Source organism: Vigna unguiculata, chromosome 4 (assembly GCF_004118075.2).
Source record: "Vigna unguiculata cultivar IT97K-499-35 chromosome 4, ASM411807v1, whole genome shotgun sequence".
Classification (NCBI taxonomy): Eukaryota; Viridiplantae; Streptophyta; class Magnoliopsida; order Fabales; family Fabaceae; genus Vigna; species Vigna unguiculata.
The window spans coordinates 23,284,272-23,304,466 of record NC_040282.1 but is presented as its reverse complement, the minus strand read 5'-3'; the positions used below and the strand labels follow the sequence as shown (position 1 = coordinate 23,304,466).

General features: G+C 31.9%; 1 long non-coding RNA gene across 6 annotated transcripts; it reads left to right on the top strand.

Moving 5' to 3' along the window:
• The first annotated feature begins 1,050 nt into the window (after window positions 1–1,050).
• LOC114181679 lies at window positions 1,051–6,172 on the top strand. Of its 6 annotated transcripts, none has more exons than XR_003603893.1 (12): window positions 1,051–1,198; window positions 1,276–1,357; window positions 2,611–2,712; window positions 3,148–3,245; window positions 3,387–3,608; window positions 3,772–3,869; window positions 4,279–4,356; window positions 4,456–4,603; window positions 5,230–5,340; window positions 5,439–5,480; window positions 5,736–5,890; window positions 6,003–6,172. It is a non-coding gene; the product is annotated as an uncharacterized LOC114181679 (long non-coding RNA). The 6 variants fall into 6 exon arrangements; XR_003603896.1 differs by having other exon boundaries at window positions 2,596–2,712; window positions 3,202–3,245; XR_003603892.1 differs by having other exon boundaries at window positions 2,596–2,712.
• Window positions 6,173–20,195: the final 14,023 nt, after the last annotated feature.

The following is a 20,195-nucleotide window of genomic DNA, read 5'->3' as shown; positions in this document are numbered from 1 at the left end:
AGTTTAATGTTAACTATTTGGTGTGTACATATATGATGTACTATATTTTATTCATTCTTAGCTTATATTTAATATGATTTAATTGTCTTATATAATTCTTTGCACACCAGCTTACATTACCATGTTGTTTCTTTTGTTTTGTTTGTCTGATCATTTTATGGTATGAATAGATGAGGAGTTAGGTGATAATACACCTATGATGAAAGGAGAAAATGATTCTCAACAGTACCTTAGGCTCTTAATAATTATTTTGTCAAGGGATAGTTCTTTTGAAAAAACTTATGTTATCTATAATTGATTTGTATATATTTTATTGTTATAGTTATTTTCTTTTGGAATAACTATATATTAATACCTTATAAACCATATCTATTCAATTTTATAATATTTTATTTAATAATTCTATAAATGTTACATTTAATAATAAAGTATTATAAATGGGGCCTTCATTTTAAAAGACTTGTTCTAAGATCAATAATTTATTATATAAAACAGTATAAATTTTTTTAAATATTAATATCTCTATACTTTCTTATAGTTGTAGAATCAAACAGAATTTTATGGCACAACCTGTTATTTAAGCCACATAAATAAGGAAGAGACCATTGAATCTTACAAAATTGATCTAAAACAGTATGAAAATTTAAATATATTTTATGTATATTTTTCTTATAATTTCTGTCTCCAACATGAAATTTAAAAACATTTAAAATCTCCACAGTATTTAAGATTTTTTTTCTTTTTAAAAAGTTTATAAAAATAGTACATATATTATATTATATATAATTTAAAATAACAAAATCTTCATCTCATCATAGATCATATAAATAATTTAACATCATAACTTCTATATTTTTTATTTAAATTATACTTTTTTAAGATGTGATAAAGTTATTTCTTTTGTCTTACGTGTGAATAGAAGAATGGCAGATTATCTTGGCACGTAACCGATGAATGGTGGAAAATCTTATCTCTGGTGATGGCAGAGAGTTACATGCAAATGCAAACTACTTTATTATGTATTTAATAGATATTTTCAAGTTAGTTTCCAATGGTTCTCACATGAACACTAAAATCTGCTGCGCAGGTTTCTCACAGTAACCCCAACCCTCCTTCTTCTGCTATACCCACACTTTTTTTTTTCTTCTTTTCTTTCTCTTAAGAGGTATTGTTTTGGTGGTGCAGTTCTTCTATAAAGGTGAATGCATACTATGAATAATTTCACTCCATTCATTTTTGTGCCTGATTCTAAAAGTTGCGCATGTTTTCTCACAGTTGCTCTAACCTAAAAGTCACTTGAGTTTGGTGGAGTTAAAGCTATTTCAGATCAGAGGAGCATTTTCAGTATTCTGACTTGGTGAGCTTTCTATTCATGAGACAAGATGATTGCTTTATTTTATTTCAAATTTAGAAGCTGTTAACTAGTTTTTTTTTTTTTGACAATTTTTTTCTCATTATATGTTTTTAATTCTTTTACCTAATAAACCTTAAATTCTAAGTTCATGCTATAAATTTAAAATCTTATCTTCAAGAGACAGAATTTGTAATACTATGACAAATATATTCTTTTAATTTCACTTTTTTAATTTATATTTTAGAAAAATCACAAAATTGTAAAAAAATAAAAATATATATTTATACTCATATTGTTTATTCTTTGTTCCCTATTGTAAGAGTGAATACTTGTTTTAAATTTAGTATTTAGAAAATAAAATGATTTTGGACTTGCTACGTAAAAATACGACAGACAACACTTTAGAAATGTACTTGGAAGTTTTCTCATAACAAAGATCTTGCGTTAAAAATTATCTTATCACATAGTTGTAATGAGTTGAATAATGCTGAAGAACCCAAAATATCTATGGCGGAGAAGACGATGTCTCTATCCCAAAAATTACAAAATATCCTCTGATTGCTTCCGCTGTCCTTTGTTTTTTCTTATATATAATTTTCATCACATAATATAAAAATATTAAATTGATAAAAATGATTCTTTTTAAAATAAAAAAATATGTACTTTTCATTTAATTTAATAAATTTTCAAAAAATTACTAAACAGAATTTTAATTTATTTTATGTTTCAAATAGTTAAAGAAAAAAGAATAGTAAAAGAATAATTTAAAAAATAGAAATAAAATAATTAATGAATAAATTAAAAGTTTGTGAATAAAACAAAAGACTGTTGCTGTAACGCAGGTAAGTCACGCGTATAGACAGAGGTAGTCCAACATGGGTTAAAGGTTACGGTCTTTGAAATTCCTAACTCATAAGAGAATGAGAAAAAATAGTTTCTAACCTATAGAGAAGAAAACCTAAATATAGAGAATAAAAAAAAGAAAGACAGTCGTTTGCGGTGTGTATTCTGGGAGGTGTTATGAATATGTTTGGCTCTGCATAAGGAAGTATGTTGTTGATGGTAAACTTCTTTTCTTTTCTTTTTTTTTTTTATTTATTTTGTTCCTTCGTTCTTTTGTTGGAAAAATTTGGTGAAGCCAGTGGTAAGGTTTAGTTTTGCTCTAATGCATGCCACTTATCGCCATATTCATTTTACCTCTTAGAACTTTCTAACACTGTCTATCATTTATTTTATTTTAGCTTTCCTTTGTGAAGGTACTGGTACTGTGAAGGAATGATTCACTTCATCTCAGTTTATTTTCACTGGAATGAAATTCTATCACGCCTCCTGTTGGTTCAAAGAACTTCTCTGCAGAGGTATTCTTCTTTTTCAACTCCTTTTTCATCTTTACATTTTATAAACACTCTGCATGCTTTACTTGGTCACATTATGCATATTTTTGTTTTCTTGTCTTGTACCAGGTCATTGGTATCCCTCATGAGATACTTTATCTTGTTTAAAATTGTTTATCATGCTGGATACGTGTGCCTTAGTACAGAAAAAACTCGCTGATTTTTGTATGTTTCAACTATAGTTAGAAAGCAATGGAATTTTTGACACACTTGCAATGCAAGAAAAACTTAAATTTTTTTTAAAAACTATGACTACTATTGTTTTTGTAAATGTGAAATGTTCCAAATGTCAGCTGAGACATCCATGGTACAAAATGAAAGAATGAGAGAGTATAAAATACAGTACTTGTATATATGTATATGTTTTCTTTAATGATGGTTATCCTGTGATGAATACAGCACTCGTTTCTTATATCGTAATGTCAAGGAATATGGTTTCGTCCAAACATGTAGGGAATGCGGTGCAACTCTTAGAGTTTTGGGGAGTGTTTGGAAAGGTATGGTTTCGCCATGTATACAGTTTTTAATTTTAATGCTCTGTTTGGATGTTACATTTTAGTTATTGTAGTTTTCTGTTCAATAATGGATGCTGCACAGGTGCAAGCAATAAAAATGTTTCTTTTCTACAATTGTTGCAGGGCTAAAAGACTTAAAAGCCACAAGGTGCCTGGAATTCAAGGGTTACTGTGCTCGTATCACCAGCCTTCTTTCCTTTTTGCTGCTCCCTTCAACTCAGCATTCAACGAGGGAATTCCTTTCTCCTACTCCAAGTGGACGCGAGATTATCTTCTACTCAGAATAAGAACTCCGAGGATGCTGCGGCCAGTTCTCCAAAGGGAACTGGAAAATCTTGTCATCAAGTACTTTATTCATTTTTTTTCTTTATTTTTGTGATGTCCAATTTTTCATTTTGCTCGTTGGAGTCTGATGATTATCCAATTACTCTTTGTTGTTCGGTTTGTTTCTTGATTTTGTGGTGCATTTGGATGATAACATTTTTGTTTTGTTGGGTTTCCACTGTAGTGCCGGCAAAAAAAGGAAAATTTTACTGCAACATGCAAGAACCTCAAGAATGGAAAATATTGTCCAATTAAGTTCTGCAACAAGTGCCTCTTGATCAGGTCAGTCAGCATTATAAATTTTAGGTTTTCTTTTTAGATGCTTTTATTTTTCAAAATTATTCTATCCTTCTTTCATAAAAGTGTGATATGCAGCATATCAAAGATGTGGGAACAGTGGAAGGGCACAGAGGAGCTCAAGGCCTTGTTTTTGGGCATGTTTATGGCAAAGCCTTTTTTAATTTGCAACACCATCCAAAGATCCACTTTTTTGCAACGAGTATACAAAGAAATCACAAAAATATGACTAATATTCTAAAAACTATGACTAATATTGATTTTTGTAAATGGGAAATGTTCCAAATTGTCAGCTGAGATATCTGTATATGTTTTGTTTGATGAGGATTTTGCTGTGGTGATTTGTTGTCTTAATATCATTTAAAGTGGTTGGAAACTTGCTTAATATGTCCAGGAAACTCAGGAGATATATTTAACATATGCAAAAGGAGTGAAAGAAGCAAAACTTAAGATTGCTGCAACTAAGAAAAAGGTAATAGAAAATAAGGTGTTATGGTTTTTTTATATGGATTACCATTGCCGTGACATTGTGTTCATAATAATTCTGTGTGCTTAATATGTACATGTAAAGTGTGAAGTTGCGGAATTAGAAGGCAAAAGTTGTTCCTTCAACTGTGTCCCCTTTACAATGGAGGACCATGATGCTCTTATAAAATGAAGAACTGAGGTTGATGAAGCACACGCTGACACGGTCATGTTAAAGAGGACAAATAAAAAAGGTATCTCATGATTAATTGATTATGAATTATGCATCATTCATGTTATCCTAAATTTCTCCACTTTCAGTTTTTAGTCAAAATATTTTCATGTGGTACAAAATTTCTTGGTTCAAAGTTTTCCAAGTAGTAAACAAATAATTATTAGCACAAGATCTGAAAGCAAAATAAAAGGTTGGTTTTGTTTTATGATCACACTAGGACGAAAAAGAACTAATATGTATTATGGCAAACAACTGTTGGTACATAGGTTTAGTATTATGTTTTGCTATAATTTCGTTTGCATTATATACTCTTCAATGCTTTTATAATATCTTGTTTCTTTTCTTGCACAATAGCATTCGCTTACAACATCCCGTAAGATGTTTAATTTCTTAGTTTAAATTCATCAATTTTTGTATTTTCTAAACATCTAGCTAGGTCTTGGTTTGATAGAGAAACAAATGTTCTTAATGTGGTAAAAACAGAAAATAGAGTATGTGTATGTAATTTTGTTTGGTAAATAATTTAATGCTCTTAACGAGGCCAAATTTGGAAAGTTTGGTTACATATTGTTACTTTATATCTTACTAGCTTTAAAGTTTATGGTATTTATTGTAAGGGTTGACATTTGTTTTTCTAATATAAAGAGAAATTAGGATGCGATGCCACGAGAATCAATCCAGAGTTTGTGGACAATAATGGGATGATATTTTAGAACTTGCAACATGACAATGATGAACCTGTTATTCTGTTGTAAGGTAATTCTCAAAATTCATGAGCTCAATTTTTCTGATCGATGATACATTTTGACTTGGGCTTTAGCAAGTTTTCTAAACGAAAGTTGGTCTGTTTATAGTCCTGCAGAGAAGGATGAGGTTGATAAATATATTTCTTCAAGGTGAATTCTTTTCTTAATTTACATTATATTTCAAAGTTTGCATCCTTTATATTTTGTCAATGAACACGATCAGGCTTCATGTGTTGAAAATGTTGAGAGAAAATATTAATTTGGATTCTAAGAAGTCATTTAAGATACTTAAAGATTTATAATGTAATGATAATGTGACACTTTCTAAGAACTTCGATATATAATTTTTAATGTCCTATTCGGATGTTACATTTTATTGACTGAGCCACAACTATTGAATTGCAGGACTACAAGACTTAATAGCCGCAAGGATTCTCACCTGCTTGTGAGCGAATCAAGTTCGCAGGACTTTTGAGTGAATAATGTTATTATTGTTAAGAGGATATATATTGGCCAAAATACTTATTTCATACGGCTCTTCTTTCAGTGATGGAGTATTGGTATTATATTTTCTAAGAACTTTTTTAAATTTATCTAATAATAATAATAATATTATTATTATTATGTTGCTAACATTATTATTAACATGTTATACATTTTTTGTTTTTGTAGGTTTTGGTAGAAATCTTTCTCTGGTGATGGCCCTTTTAGTGGAACACAAAATGAAATGTCTTTTTTTTATTCTGTATATTTCCAATTTAATAAAGAATTTTAGATCTTTTATCTTGATCGATTATTAGTAATGTAGACTTTTATTTAATAAGAATTTTATGATTACTTTTCTTTTTTATTGACTTTTCTAGTATCATCACACATCATTAAAAGAAATTAATAAATACACAAATAATCATGCATAGGTAAAAAAATGTAAAAATAAAATATTTAATTTAGAAGGGAACGTTGAAAAAAACATTAATGGAACTAAAAGGGTAAAAATGATACACATATTAAGAACATAAAAGTATGTAAATCTACTTTTTAACTAAAAATGTTCCTGGTAAAAAAAATAATGTTTGTGTTAAAAATAATTGCTAATTGAATTAGTGACAGCAAAAATCTTTGTATAAAAGTTGTTTTGAAATCTGTTTTGGGTCTGAAAATTTAGGGAGATCACGCAGTCTTCATCTGAGACAGAGCCAACTGAGAGACAGAAAAGCTTCAGAAGATTCTACAATAACTCAAGCACAGATCCAAGAAGAATTGATGGTTGATTCTACTATGATGGATCTTGCTTGATTCAAGGAGCATCAAGTCAAATCTGCACAACTTAGGTGTTTTCGTTTCTTGTTTTGTTTTCTGTATTTCTGATTACAGTAGCTTCAGTGTTTGAAGTGTGGACCTAGGTGCAATTGTGTGGATGCATTGCTCCTAGGGGAAGTTCTTGATTGTTGAATCAAGTTCTTGGGTTTTGGGGTTAGAATTACATAGGTGTGCTTGTAATTCTTGGAACCTTTCTGTTTAGTGGAATCCTCCTAAGTGTATTACTTAGGAGAAGACTGGATGTAGATTCGCCTTGAATCGAACCAGTATAAATTGTGTGTTTTGATTCCTCTTCTCTCTTTTAATTCTTCTTGATTGATTTAAACAGTCCATTAACCCAAAACTGTGTAATTGATTAATTGAGCTTTAAAACCTAAAGATCTTTCCAAGATTCATCTCAAATTAGTAAAAACACATTAATCAATTCAGATCCCTTTGTGGTTAGGAGTATTAGACAGATCTGATTTTTAACAATTGGCACCAGAGCTGGTTAATCGCACGCTAATCGATTAGAAAGATCCTGTTATGTCTAATACATCTCAAACCTTTGCTGAAGGGGCATCCATCAACAGGCCCCCTCTGTTTGCTAGGGAAAACTATCCCTTCTGGAAAATTCGAATGAAAATCTTTCTTGAGTCAGTAGACAAAGGGGTATGGGATGCAGTGGTAAATGGACCTTTTAAACCAATTAAAATAGTGGATGGAGAGACTTTTCCTAAAGAATTCTCACAATGGACCGCTGATGAGAATAAGAGGGCACACTATGATGTTAGAGCCAAAAATATTATATCTTCTGCACTAACTTTGGATGAATTTTACAGGGTATCTGTGTGTGAATCAGCCAAAGAAATGTGGGATGTCTTGGAAGTAACCCATGAGGGCACAAGTGAAGTCAAAAGGGCAAGGAAGAATACTCTCATTCAAGAGTATGAAATGTTCAGAATGAAGACTGGAGAAAGTATCTGTGATGTGCAGAAAAGATTTACACATATAGTAAATCATCTTCTAGCTCTTGGCAAGACTTTTGACAAAGAGGAACTAAATATCAAAATCTTGAAGAGTTTAAATAGGACATGGCAGCCCAAAGTGACAGCAATTTCTGAATCTAGAGACCTCACTAGCATGAGCATAGCCACTCTCTTTGGAAAATTGAGGGAACATGAATTAGAGCTTGGAAGACTCAAGGAAGAAGAGGATGGAGAAAAGAGGCACACTATAGCCTTGAAGAGTGCAGTGAAATCTGCAGTAAAACAGAAAAAGGCAGATTCTGCAGATGACTCCAATGATGGAAACTCTGACAGTGAAGCTTTGAGCTTAATGGTGAAAAAGTTTTCAAAATTTTTGAAGTATAAGAACAAGACCAACAACAGTTTTGCAGGAAACAAGAGGCAGACCAGATCTGGAACTCAAACCTGCTATGAATGTGGTAAGACAGGACACATCAAAGCTGATTGTCCAGTGCTGAAGATGAAGCAGAAACTGGATGAGAAAAATGAGGCAGAGAAGCACATGAAGAAAAAGAGAGCCTACATTGCATGGGAGGAAAATGACTCCAGCACATCCAGTGATTCAGATGACAGCACTGAAGAGGAGAATAATCTGTGTCTGATGGCTAAAGCTGAAACATCCATTAAAGCAGAATCATCCAAAAACAGTGTAAGTAATTTCACATCTGACCATGAGGAAAATGACTATTATGAACTGCTTGATGCCTTTAATGAACTGCATAAGGAAGCTACAAAACTACAAAAGTCAAATAGCAGACGTAAAGGAGAGATTAAGTGGCTGGAGGGTAGAATAAAGCAGTTAGAAGAGGAAAATGAGAATCTAACAACTTGCTTGGAAAAATTAGAACAATCTGAAAACCACTCCAGGTCTAGATGTAGGAACTGTCCAGGACAACTAGAGAAGATAGAGTACTTAATGAAAACACTATCAAAATTCACTCTAGGAAGATCCAACCTAGATGCTGTTTTAGGATCCCAAAGGAGTGTGCTGAATAAAGAGGGAATTGGTTATAGTGGCAACCCTAATCGATTATCGTGCAGAAACTTTCTCAACATCAGCAAACCATCCTCCATTATCTGCACCTATTGTTCTGAACCTGGTCATTTCTCCACGTCCTGCTACTTTAAAAACAGTGGGGTTCCTAGAGGGAAATTCAAATGGGTGCCTAAGAGAACTGCAACACAGTCTAACACAAGAGGACCCAAGTTTGTTTGGGTACCTGCTTCATCAAAATAATCTGTTTTGCAGGACAATGCTGAAGTTAAGGAGGCTATGTGGTATCTGGACAGTGGCTGCTCTAGACACATGACAGGTGATAGCTCTAAATTCAACAAAATTTCATACAAAGCAAGTGGACATGTCACATATGGTGACAACAACAGAGGTAGGATTCTTGGTTCTGGAAAGGTAAAGTCATCTTCAGCTGTGGAAATTGAGGATGTTTTGTTGGTGGATGGGCTTAAGCACAACTTACTTAGCATTAGCCAACTTTGTGATAAAAATCTGAAAGTAATCTTTAAAGCTCATCACTGTTTAATTTGTCATGCATCCACAAATGAACTGGTTTTTGTTGGAAAAAGGATTCAGAACATATACATGGTGGACTTTGAAAACACTTCTTTTGATTCAATTGCATGCCTCTTTGCTAAAAATAATGAACCTTGGATTTGGCATAAAAGACTTGCACACATACATATGGGTCACCTAAATAAACTTGTGTCAAAGAAGTTAGTCATTGGATTGCCTGATATAAAGTTTAAGACAGACAAGCTGTGTGATGCATGCCAAAAAGGTAAACAAGTAAAAACATCCTTTAAGTCAAAACTGCATATCTCCACTTCTAATCCATTAGAACTGTTACACATGGACTTGTTTGGACCTTCTAGAACCAGAAGCCTAGGAGGAAATTACTATGCGCTTGTTCTTATGGATGACTATTCTCGCTTTACTTGGACTTTCTTTATCTCATCTGAGAGTGACACCTTCTCAGTTTTTAGGAAATTTGCCAAAATTGTTCAAAATGAGAAAGACTTGAAAATCAAAGCAATTCGAAGTGACCATGGGGGTGAGTTTCAAAATGAGTCTTTTGAAAAGTTTTGTGAAAATCATGGTATCTCACATAATTTCTCAGCCCCTAGAACGCCACAACAGAATGGCGTGGTTGAGAGAAAAAATCGATCTTTGGAAGAGTTGGCAAGGACAATGCTCAATGACAACTCTCTCCCAAAGTACTTTTGGGCAGATGCTGTAAGTACAGCCTGCCACGTACTGAACAGGGTGTTAATCAGGCCTATTTTGAAACTTACTCCCTATGAGATCTACAAAGGTAGAAAACCTAACGTATCTTACTTCAAAGCTTTTGGTTGCAAATGTTTCATACTAAATAATGAAAAATCAAACATTGGCAAGTTTGATCCTAAGGCTGATGAAGGCATCTTCTTAGGTTATTCCTCCTCTAGTAAAGCCTATTGTCTATAACAAAAGAACATTAACCATAGAGGAATCCATTCATGTTGCATTTGATGAAAATATTGATAATCACGCAGCTAATTCCTCTGAGTCAAGAAATAGTGCAGAATTAAATGATACAGGTGCAGATTTGACACACCATAAGCCTGAAGCAGCAGCAGAATCATCACCTGGAGCAGCTGAGGCTTCCACCTCTGCAGCAGATTTACCCGCTGACTGGACAGTGCCCAGAGATATGTCTCTTGACAACATCATAGGGGATATTTCTAAAGGCGTTTCCACACGCAGGCAGCTAGGCCAGTTCTGTCTAAACGTAGCATTTGTCTCCCAACTTGAGCCAAAATTAGTGAATGATGCTTTCAAGGATGAACACTGGTTTTTAGCAATGCAGGACGAACTGGATCAATTCAAGAGAAATGATGTTTGGGATCTTGTTCCAAGAACTCAATCACAGCAAATCATAGGCACTAAGTGGGTCTTTCGCAACAAGTTGGATGACTCTGGTGTGATTATTAAGAATAAGGCTAGATTGGTAGCCAAAGGATACTGTCAAGAAGAAGGGATTGATTATGATGAGACCTATGCTCCTGTAGCACGCCTTGAGGCCATCCGAATTCTTCTTCCCATCTCATCCTTACTCAAATTCAAGCTCTTTCAAATGGATGTGAAGAGCGCCTTCCTAAATGGCTTCATTAAGGAAGAAGTCTATGTGGCACAACCCCCTGGATTCACAGACTATGAGTTTACAGATCATGTGTATAAGTTAAAAAAAGCTCTCTATGGACTTAAGCAAGCCCCTCGCTCATGGTATGAGAGGCTAAGTGAATTTCTGATTCAAAACAGTTTTCGAAGAGGGCAGGTGGATTCTACTCTCTTCATTAAGAAAGCCAACAATGATCTACTATTTGTTCAAATTTATGTGGATGACATCATTTTTGGCTCAACAAATCCTCGTCTTTGCAAAGATTTCTCAAAAACCATGCAAGATGAGTTTGAAATGTCCATGATGGGGGAGCTGCACTTCTTTCTAGGACTCCAAATTAAGCAGGGAAGGCATGGACTCTTTATTCATCAATCTAAATACTGCACTGAGCTACTAAAAAAATTTCACATGGAAGCTTGCAAGGAATCATCAACCCCTATGGCTACAAATTGCTATCTAGACTGTGATGAAACAGGGCCTGCAGTGGATCAGACTAAATATCGTGAAATGATCGGATCACTTCTCTATCTCACAGCTAGCCATCCAGATATTATGCATAGTGTGTGTGTATGTGCCAGATTCCAGTCCTGTCCTAAAGAATCACACCTAACTGCTGTCAAACGCATCTTTAAATACCTTAAGGGCACTAGAAATCTGGGTCTGTGGTATCCTCATGGCTCAAATATCTCCTTCGTAGGGTACAACGATTCAGATTTTGGTGGTTGCAAAACTGACAGGAAGAGCACCAGTGGCACCTGCCATCTCTTAGGTGGTTCTCTAATCTCATGGCACTCAAAAAAACAGGCCTGTGTTGCTCTGTCCACTACTGAAGCAGAATATATAGCTGCTGGCAGCTGCTGCGCTCAATCTATTTGGATTAAGAACCAGCTTGAGGATTATGGCATTTACCTCAATCACATTCCGTTAAAATGTGACAACACCAGTGCAATTAACCTTACAAAAAATCCAGTACTGCATTCCAAGACCAAACATATTGAAATCCGCCACCACTTTATCAGAGATCATGTATCCAAGGGAGAGTGCAAGGTCGAGTACATTGACACACAACATCAACTAGCAGACATCTTCACTAAACCTCTGGCCAGAGAGAGGTTTTACACTCTTCGAAATGAATTGGGTATTTTGGACATCACTTGCTCTAATTAATTCTGTCTCCTTAACTGCTGTTTGTGTGTGTGTGTCATTCTTATGTTTCTGCTGTATGTATATTACCTGTCACACTCAACCTTTCTACTAAAATTCAGTCCAATCTTAAGTCACATGCATTCTGTTTCTGGTTTCTGCATCTACCTGTATGTCTAATTTGTTCAAACTGTATAGCTGCTTGCCTAATCTTGGTCCTAATTCATTATCGTGCTTTGTCTGAAGCCTAATTTTAAGTTAAGTTCTGCATCACATAGTTACTACTTAATTTCGTAAAAAGAAGTCCGCTAATCCATTAGGTAAGTATATTCCCTGCTCTTAATAGCAGCCTTAACTTCGGATTTTGAAAGTTCATAATATTCTGCAGTTTCAAAGAATGTTTTTGAATGGTAGCCTTTATTTTATTTTATTATACAACGAATAGTTTAAATTAAATTTTTGTTTACATGGATAGTTAGTTTTTTATTTAGTTAATTACCATGTTTTCTGATTTTTTTAAATGTATTAAAAATTAAATAGTAAATTAATTATAAAATATAAAATATGAGTATTTGGTATCATTAGGAATGTCAAAAAAACCTGTATTTGTGAGTATTCGCAGAAAAAACTTGCAACAGGTAGGAAACGAATATCAAAAATGGATATCCGCATGTACGAGTATTTTTAATAACCGCATGTTAATGGTGCGGGTACGGCTATCATAGTACCTGTAACCGTGGATACATGTATCTGCTAAATTTTAATTCACAAAAATACTCTCATATATACAATGGCGGATGTAGGAAGGGACAAGGGGAGCCACGGCTCCCCCAACCATTTTTTTTTAATTTTTTTTTCTATATATTTAAAAAATAATTTTTATAAATTATTATTTTATTTATATTAATTGATTTTTATTTTATTTTATTTTCTATATATTTTAAAAAAATATTTATATATTATTACTTTATTTATATATTATTACTTATTTATATATCATTACCTTAATTTAGTTTGAAAAATCTTTTTTAAAATTTAAAAATTATGTTTTTTTTTTCTAATATAATTTTTAAAAATTTTTTATTTGGTTTCTTTCTTCCGTGCCTTCATCTCTTTCTCCCATTTTATTTTCATCTCAATTTTCACCATCAATTTCTTATTATTTTCAAAATCAAATTGCACTACGACAAAATTGAAGAGTTAAGGAACATTTTGGACCGAACAATTTCTTCTTTTGAGTAAGTTCATCTTTTCCTTTTTTATTTTTTGAAGCAATATGTTTCTCTATTGTATGTGGCTTTTCTACGCTCTAGGCATATCTCTATCTGTTAGAGATCATAAAATCATGCTTTAATTGTTGATCAAACTCTTCTTTGTGTAGATAGAGTTATTTTAGGCTTTGAAGTTGTGTAAGGGAAGAACAAGATTAGGAATCTACTCTAAGGTAAGGGAAGCTAATCATTTAGAAGTTATTAATTTTCTTAAAATATTGAGTCTTGCTTTTAAGATTTAATTATTCATAATTTTATCTTTTTGTAAATAGGTGAGAGGTGAAAATTTTATATTAGAAAAATTATGATAAAGAGTAAAAGAATTGATTCTTTTTTCAAGAGGAAGGCTTGTGATGAAGATGAAAAAAATGCATCTGTCATCTAAAATTGAGAAACTTCATGAGAATCCAAATATTGAAGAAAACGAAAAATAACTCTCTAAGGTTCCTAAAGTTACATATAATGAATTTGAAAATACTTTAGAACGTGATCCGGGAAAGCGTCTTCAAATTTAACAATACCCACCAAATTAATTTGATGAGGTACGAAAGGCTTATCCAAAATGGGATCCATATCAAATGTGTTTAGAAAATTATCCATTGTTATATTGTTTAGATTCTATTGTCATGAGTGCTTATTTTGAATAAAAAAAATAATATAAAGAAATTGATTTTTTTTTAATTAAAAGAAATTAATTTTTTTTAATTAAAAAAATAATTTATATATAACAAATATAATTTGGCCCCCCTAGAATTTTTGGTCAAGTTCCGCCACTGCATATATATATATATATATATATATATTAGTAAAAAACATTCTGATCTAATTTTTTCTAAGCTACACATTTGTCTTATCTTCTGTCTTCATTCCTCGCGTCTCAAGTATTGGTACTTTGTCTTCTTCCAAGTACATCCCTTGACATTCTTCTCTTTCCTTTCTTTGAAATTAGGCATATACACCAAACCCTATAGACAGTGACGTTTATGGTATGTTTGTTGTCAAAATAAGAATATTACATGGCAGTTGAGGTTTATTAACTTTTAAGAATTGAATTTTATTAACTACTAAGAATTGAAATTTATGGTTTCGTATGGGTTTTCTTATTTAATTGATTTTCTGGTTTATTATTTTAATGTTGCATGAATTTCGTATGAATTGAAAATTACTATCTATGACTTCTATCATTTTAATAAAATTTTTGTTTTTTATTTTATTATTTCATGAGTTTCGTATGCATCAAAAACCACTAACGTATGAGTTTTATTATTTTAATAGCAGAGGACACAAATTTATGTATACTCACTTTATAAATTGTTTTTACAATGAATTCTTTATAGTAGAAACATTAAAAAGTCACGTGATTTTGTGATTTTGTAATATTCTAAATTAACAATATCTATGAATTTATATAAATTATCTAAATATGTATTGGTTTGTTGCGTGAAGAATAAGTGAAAAATGTCTCTAATGTTGGTGAATCAATTGTAGGGGAATCAAATAATGTTCCTATAAGTGATGAAGTTAATAATTTCTTTAATATTTCAATAAAAAATAAACTACAATATAAATTGTTAGTGATTTTTTATTTGCTTATTTTTAAGGAATCAATCGGAGAAAGGGGACTTGTTGATTGAAGCACTAATCAAAGAATTTCTATTGTGTTGAACGTCATTTTAGATGTATTTTATTTTATTTTATTTCAATTTATGATTAAATATTTGGTTTTTAAATAATTTTGTAAATACTCGCGAGTACCCGTGGATACACAAAAATAGACGAGTACTCACATAACGGATGCCCGACATATATAGGTACAAATATGAGACGGATAATAGAGTATGTGGAGCTACTATCTTACCTTACCAGTCCGAATTCCTAGATATCACTCTCAAATGATGGAGATTCACTACAAAGAAGTATCTCATGAATATACCATTTTCAACGTTTTTACTTGATAAGTGAGTCAAATATATCCAAATTTAATGAAACATTTCTCTCTTCTCTTTTAGAAATTATTATATGCTTCACTGCATTTTTAATATATTTTATAGGTTTTAATAAATTTAAGATCCACTATATATGATTAATTTATATTTGGAGTACCTAATATTTTTACGACATAAAACGTTTTGTTCAGTGTTCTGCCAATATTTGAACTATATTTAGTCAAGTAACATATTTTTTTATTATAGAAATGAATGTGTTTTCAATATTCTTGAAATGGTTTGTCATCACATATGTTAAGATATAAAAAATTCAGCATTATTTTTTTTTCAGAAGAAGAAACAAAGGATCAGCGAACCACTGTCTTTTTCGATGCAGGTTTAGGTTTTCAATGAATCTTTGTCTCTTCTCTGAACCAATGAGCTTAATTACGATGGGACCATAGGCGACTATGCAATAACCATTGTCTTCTTCGACGCAACAGGTTTAGCGTTTCAATGAATCTTGTTTTTGTTGAAAGTAGTTTTTCTTTGTCTCTTATCTGAACCAATGAGCTCAACTGGGATCATAGAAAGCAATGCATCGTGCTCTGTTCATATCGTAAAAACTTAGCAATTTCTCTGCAACGTCTCCTATCAGAGGTTTTTGTGCAGTGATTCCAACTTAGCAATTTCGTCATGTACCTGGAATCTATATTCATGCAGAATGACGCAGCAGGTTTCAGGTTTTCAATGAATTTTGTTTTTGTTGAAAATCGTTTTTCTTTGCCTCTTTTCTCAACCAATAAGTTCAACTGGGACCGGCCGAAAGCAATTACAGATTCAGACAACATGTAATGATAGTAAATATTGCATTATTGCTAAGTTTTTTAATCTGAATTTTGTTTGTGTTTTTTATAATGTATACTTCGATACTTCAATTCATTGGCAACACCAAATTTAACCTTTCGTTTCTATTTTTTTTTTATATTTAAAGTTTAAAACAATAAAAATTTAATTATATTAATTATGTTAGTTTGATTATATCTCTTGAAAACTTATCACAAAAAAAATTATCACCAAAAAATAATAGAAGATTTGTTACAATTTTATATGAAAGCGCAAAAGAAGAAACAAAATTTGGTGACTGTTGCTTCAGTCGGGATTGCATTTGTGCATAATGGCTATTGGCAACGGTTTTCAGCCTTTCAATATATAGCATTTTTTTTTCATTGAAAACTGCAATCTTTCTGAATCATTAAATGAAGCAATTTACTGCTGTGTTTGTTTCAATATGTATTTATTTATTTATGCACAATAACGGAGCAGGTTTAGTTTTAAGTTTCCAATGAATCTTTGTTTTTGTTGAAAACGGGTTTTCTTTGCCTTGTTTTCTGAACCAATGAGCAGAATTACGATGGGACCATAGGAATCAAATCACTGTGTTCTGTTGATATCTAAGGTGAATTGAACGTGCAGACTTAGACGTTGGTTCTTTGCCTCTTTTCTCAACCATTGATCTCAAGTGGGACCATAGGCTGAAAGTAAATACAGATTCAGACTACATGTAATTATAGTAAATATGTATCATTAATGCTAAGTTTTTAAATCTGAATTTTTTTGTATTTTTTATGCACACAAGGAATCACATGCATGCAATTATTAAAGATATTATGTTTTCTTAAAGTATATAATTCATTATTAGTAATATGTGAAGTTATTTATAAAAATTATTATAATAAATAATTTAATAGTTCAATTCATTGAGTCAATTTGTATGGCAAAACATATATTCTAGTATTTCAAACTTATACCTTTGTCACGGTTTAAGATTAAAAGGGGACAATTTGTATTGCAAAACATATATTCTAGTATTTTAAACTTATACCTTTGTCACGGTTTAAGATTAAAAGGGGAATATATATTTAAGTTGTCTTTGATATCAACTTCTAAAATAATGTAGATTATTACCGGAACATCAAATTTAACTTTTTCGTATCTATTTTTTATTTAATTTTAAAGTTAAAAATAATATTACATATATTTGTTAGCTTGAATATCTCTCGAAACTAATCGCCGATCAATAATAGAATATCGGTTACAATTTTATATGAAAGACAAATTTGAGTATCAATATTTATTTTCTTTAAGAATATAATTCGTTATCCATTAAGAGACTGTTATGCTCGATCACTCCTTTCAGAGTATTGTCTATTTTTTTGGAGTTTGAAATTTCCTTAAATTTTGTCATTAAAAAACAGTGTATTGGATGTAAAATATATTTAAATTGTTTTTAATCTCAACTCTCAAACAATATAAAATTATTGAATGTATTGAAACATTGAATTTCTTTTTTGTATTTTTCTTTTAATTTTAAAGTTTAAACAATTACTAATTCAAAGTAATGTTAGTTTGATTATATATCATGAAACTTATCACCAAATCTCTTACCATGTAATCTTACACTCTGTGAAGAAATTTAGTGAAGAAGACACAAAGTACAAAAGAAGAAACAAAATTTAGGAATATTTTTTTACTCTTTCACTCATTCCAACTTTGCAATTTGGTCACTGTTTTTTATTTTTATCAGCAAAAATATGTATAAATATATTATAGAGTATTTAGAGTACTCTAACCCTTATACATATATACTTACAAAATTTTCTAAATACATAATATGTATATAATATACTTAAATTTGTACTTTAAGGAAAAAGTCTACGAAAATTATAACAAAACTAACACAAACTCGGCAATTTGGTCACCCTTGCTTCACTTAGGATTCGTAGAATGGCTATTGTCAACTGTATTCAGCTTTTTAGTGGCATTTTTTTATTGAAAACTGTATTTTTTTTAACTAATGAAGAAACAATTAATTTGAATGTGCATGTTCACTAAAAAAACTCCTAATTAATATTACTAAAAAAAATCATATTTCTTGTTAATTTTGTTTTGAAACTTTTTTTTTTTCAGGAAATACTTACAAATTTTGTTGTGAAAAAAATTTGCAAGAAATTGCTACCAATTTTCTTTCAAAATATTTTGTATAAAACACTTTTCGTAACAAACTTTGTAGGAAATACTTGTAAAGTTTATAATTTTGTAGGAAATGATTTCCCACGAAGGAATTACCTGCCAATTAAAATTCTTAGAAGAAATGACAGAAAAAAGTCTTTTCTTGCAAATTTTTTAATAAATTTGCAAGAAAAATCTCATGTAATACGAGAATTTCTAGTAGTAAATAATCAATTTTAGTGACTAGGAATTGTTAGTAGCTATAGTTACCAAATTCGATAGGTAGTAAGGGTTGGTGGAGGGCAGGGTATTAGTGATTCACGCATGCCTCCTCCTAAACCATTAACTAGTTTGTAGCCAAGTTAGGTTTAAGAGGTGGTTTTGTGATTTTTAAGTTTTTAATTTAGTTTCAAAATTCACTTAGTCAAGTTTATCATATTTAAGCAAATTTTAGGTCATTTGCATGACATAATTTTTATGTTACTTTATTCAAGCATTTCATCAAGCACTTGGTGAAACCATACTCTTCATTGAGGCATTTTGTCAAACAGTTTTTGATTTTGTATTTAGGCTTAAAATTATGACAACCTAGTACCTAGAAAACATTCGTGGCATGTTTTAAGGATAGAATTTGTTTTAAATTGTTGTTAAAGATTGAATAGGTATAGTTCTGGTTTTGTGGTTTGCATCTACCTAGATTACCGCATTTTAGGTTGAAAGAGTCTTTATACTTGTGGTAATTCAGCCATGCATACATAGTTTGAATAGGTTTTCATAAAGAGTTAGTGTTGATCACTTTTTTACATTTTACCTTGTTTAGACTTGTGCTATAATTGAAATTCTTCTTTGTGTGATACACTCATGAAAATGCTCTTACTCTTAAATTTAAACATTTGACCTTAGTGTTAACTTTCACTTTGGAGGTTCAAAACCATGCACAAGTTGTTGGAAACCTCTGAAGACAATTAAATACACTTGTGCATAGTTGATTGAAGGAGAATTAGGGTAATTTTCTGCAGCTAATCAAACTACTGCAGAAAAGAATCATTGAAGAGTTTAAGTTTGACTGCATAGTTGACTTTTTGTCTTGAAGCTCAAATGCAAGTTGTACATGTTGGAGACCTTTAAAAGAGATATCAAGTGAAGTGTTGAAGGCAAAAAGAACCATTGGATTGTACTTAACAAATGCACATGGCAATGAAAAAAAAATGGTAGCCTAGAATCGTGAAATGCACATCAATCACAAAAGAACAAACAAGAAACAAACTACATCAATTCAATACTACATGACCCATTCTCTAGCATCAAAGTACATACTACCCATACTGCCCCTTACTTGCTTATTTCTCCTCCGATATGCGTTCACCTTGCACTATCAACCTTTACTCCACCACTTTGTCTCTGGACCCAGACCGGTGCAGCAACAACCGTCAACCAACTTCACAAAAAAATAATTCTTCAAGTCTAGCTTTAAATTCAAACCAATTGGAAACAAAATTAAACAAATTCAACAAATTGAACACTGATTCTCAATTAAAACACGTCCAATTGGATTGAATATCCCGTGAAAACAACACTCGCCCAAAACGCACCTGTTTGATCCTACCGAGAGAGGTGGTGGTTGCGGCGAGCTCGAGGGGAAGTAACTGGCCAAGGAGAAATGAAACTCCTCTTCCACGAGCTGGAGGGTACGTGTGCCTTCTACTTTCTTATGGTGGCTCACTGGCGAACAGAGTGGTAGGGCAGCGGATTGGCAAGGCTTAGATGAAGAATTGACAGAGGGCTTAGTGGCGGAGTGAAATTGGGGCAAATGAAAGGGAAAATGGAGGACAGAAATTAGGGCTTAGATGAACGATTGTGGTAGAGAGAAAAGGGAAAATGGTAAAGAAAGCAAACGAAAGTGAAATTGGGGGAGGGAATGTCAATTGAAATTCTGATTTAATTGACAACATTACCGATGACCAAGATCTGTCGGTTAATCCGTCGATAAACCTACTTTACCGACAGATAATTC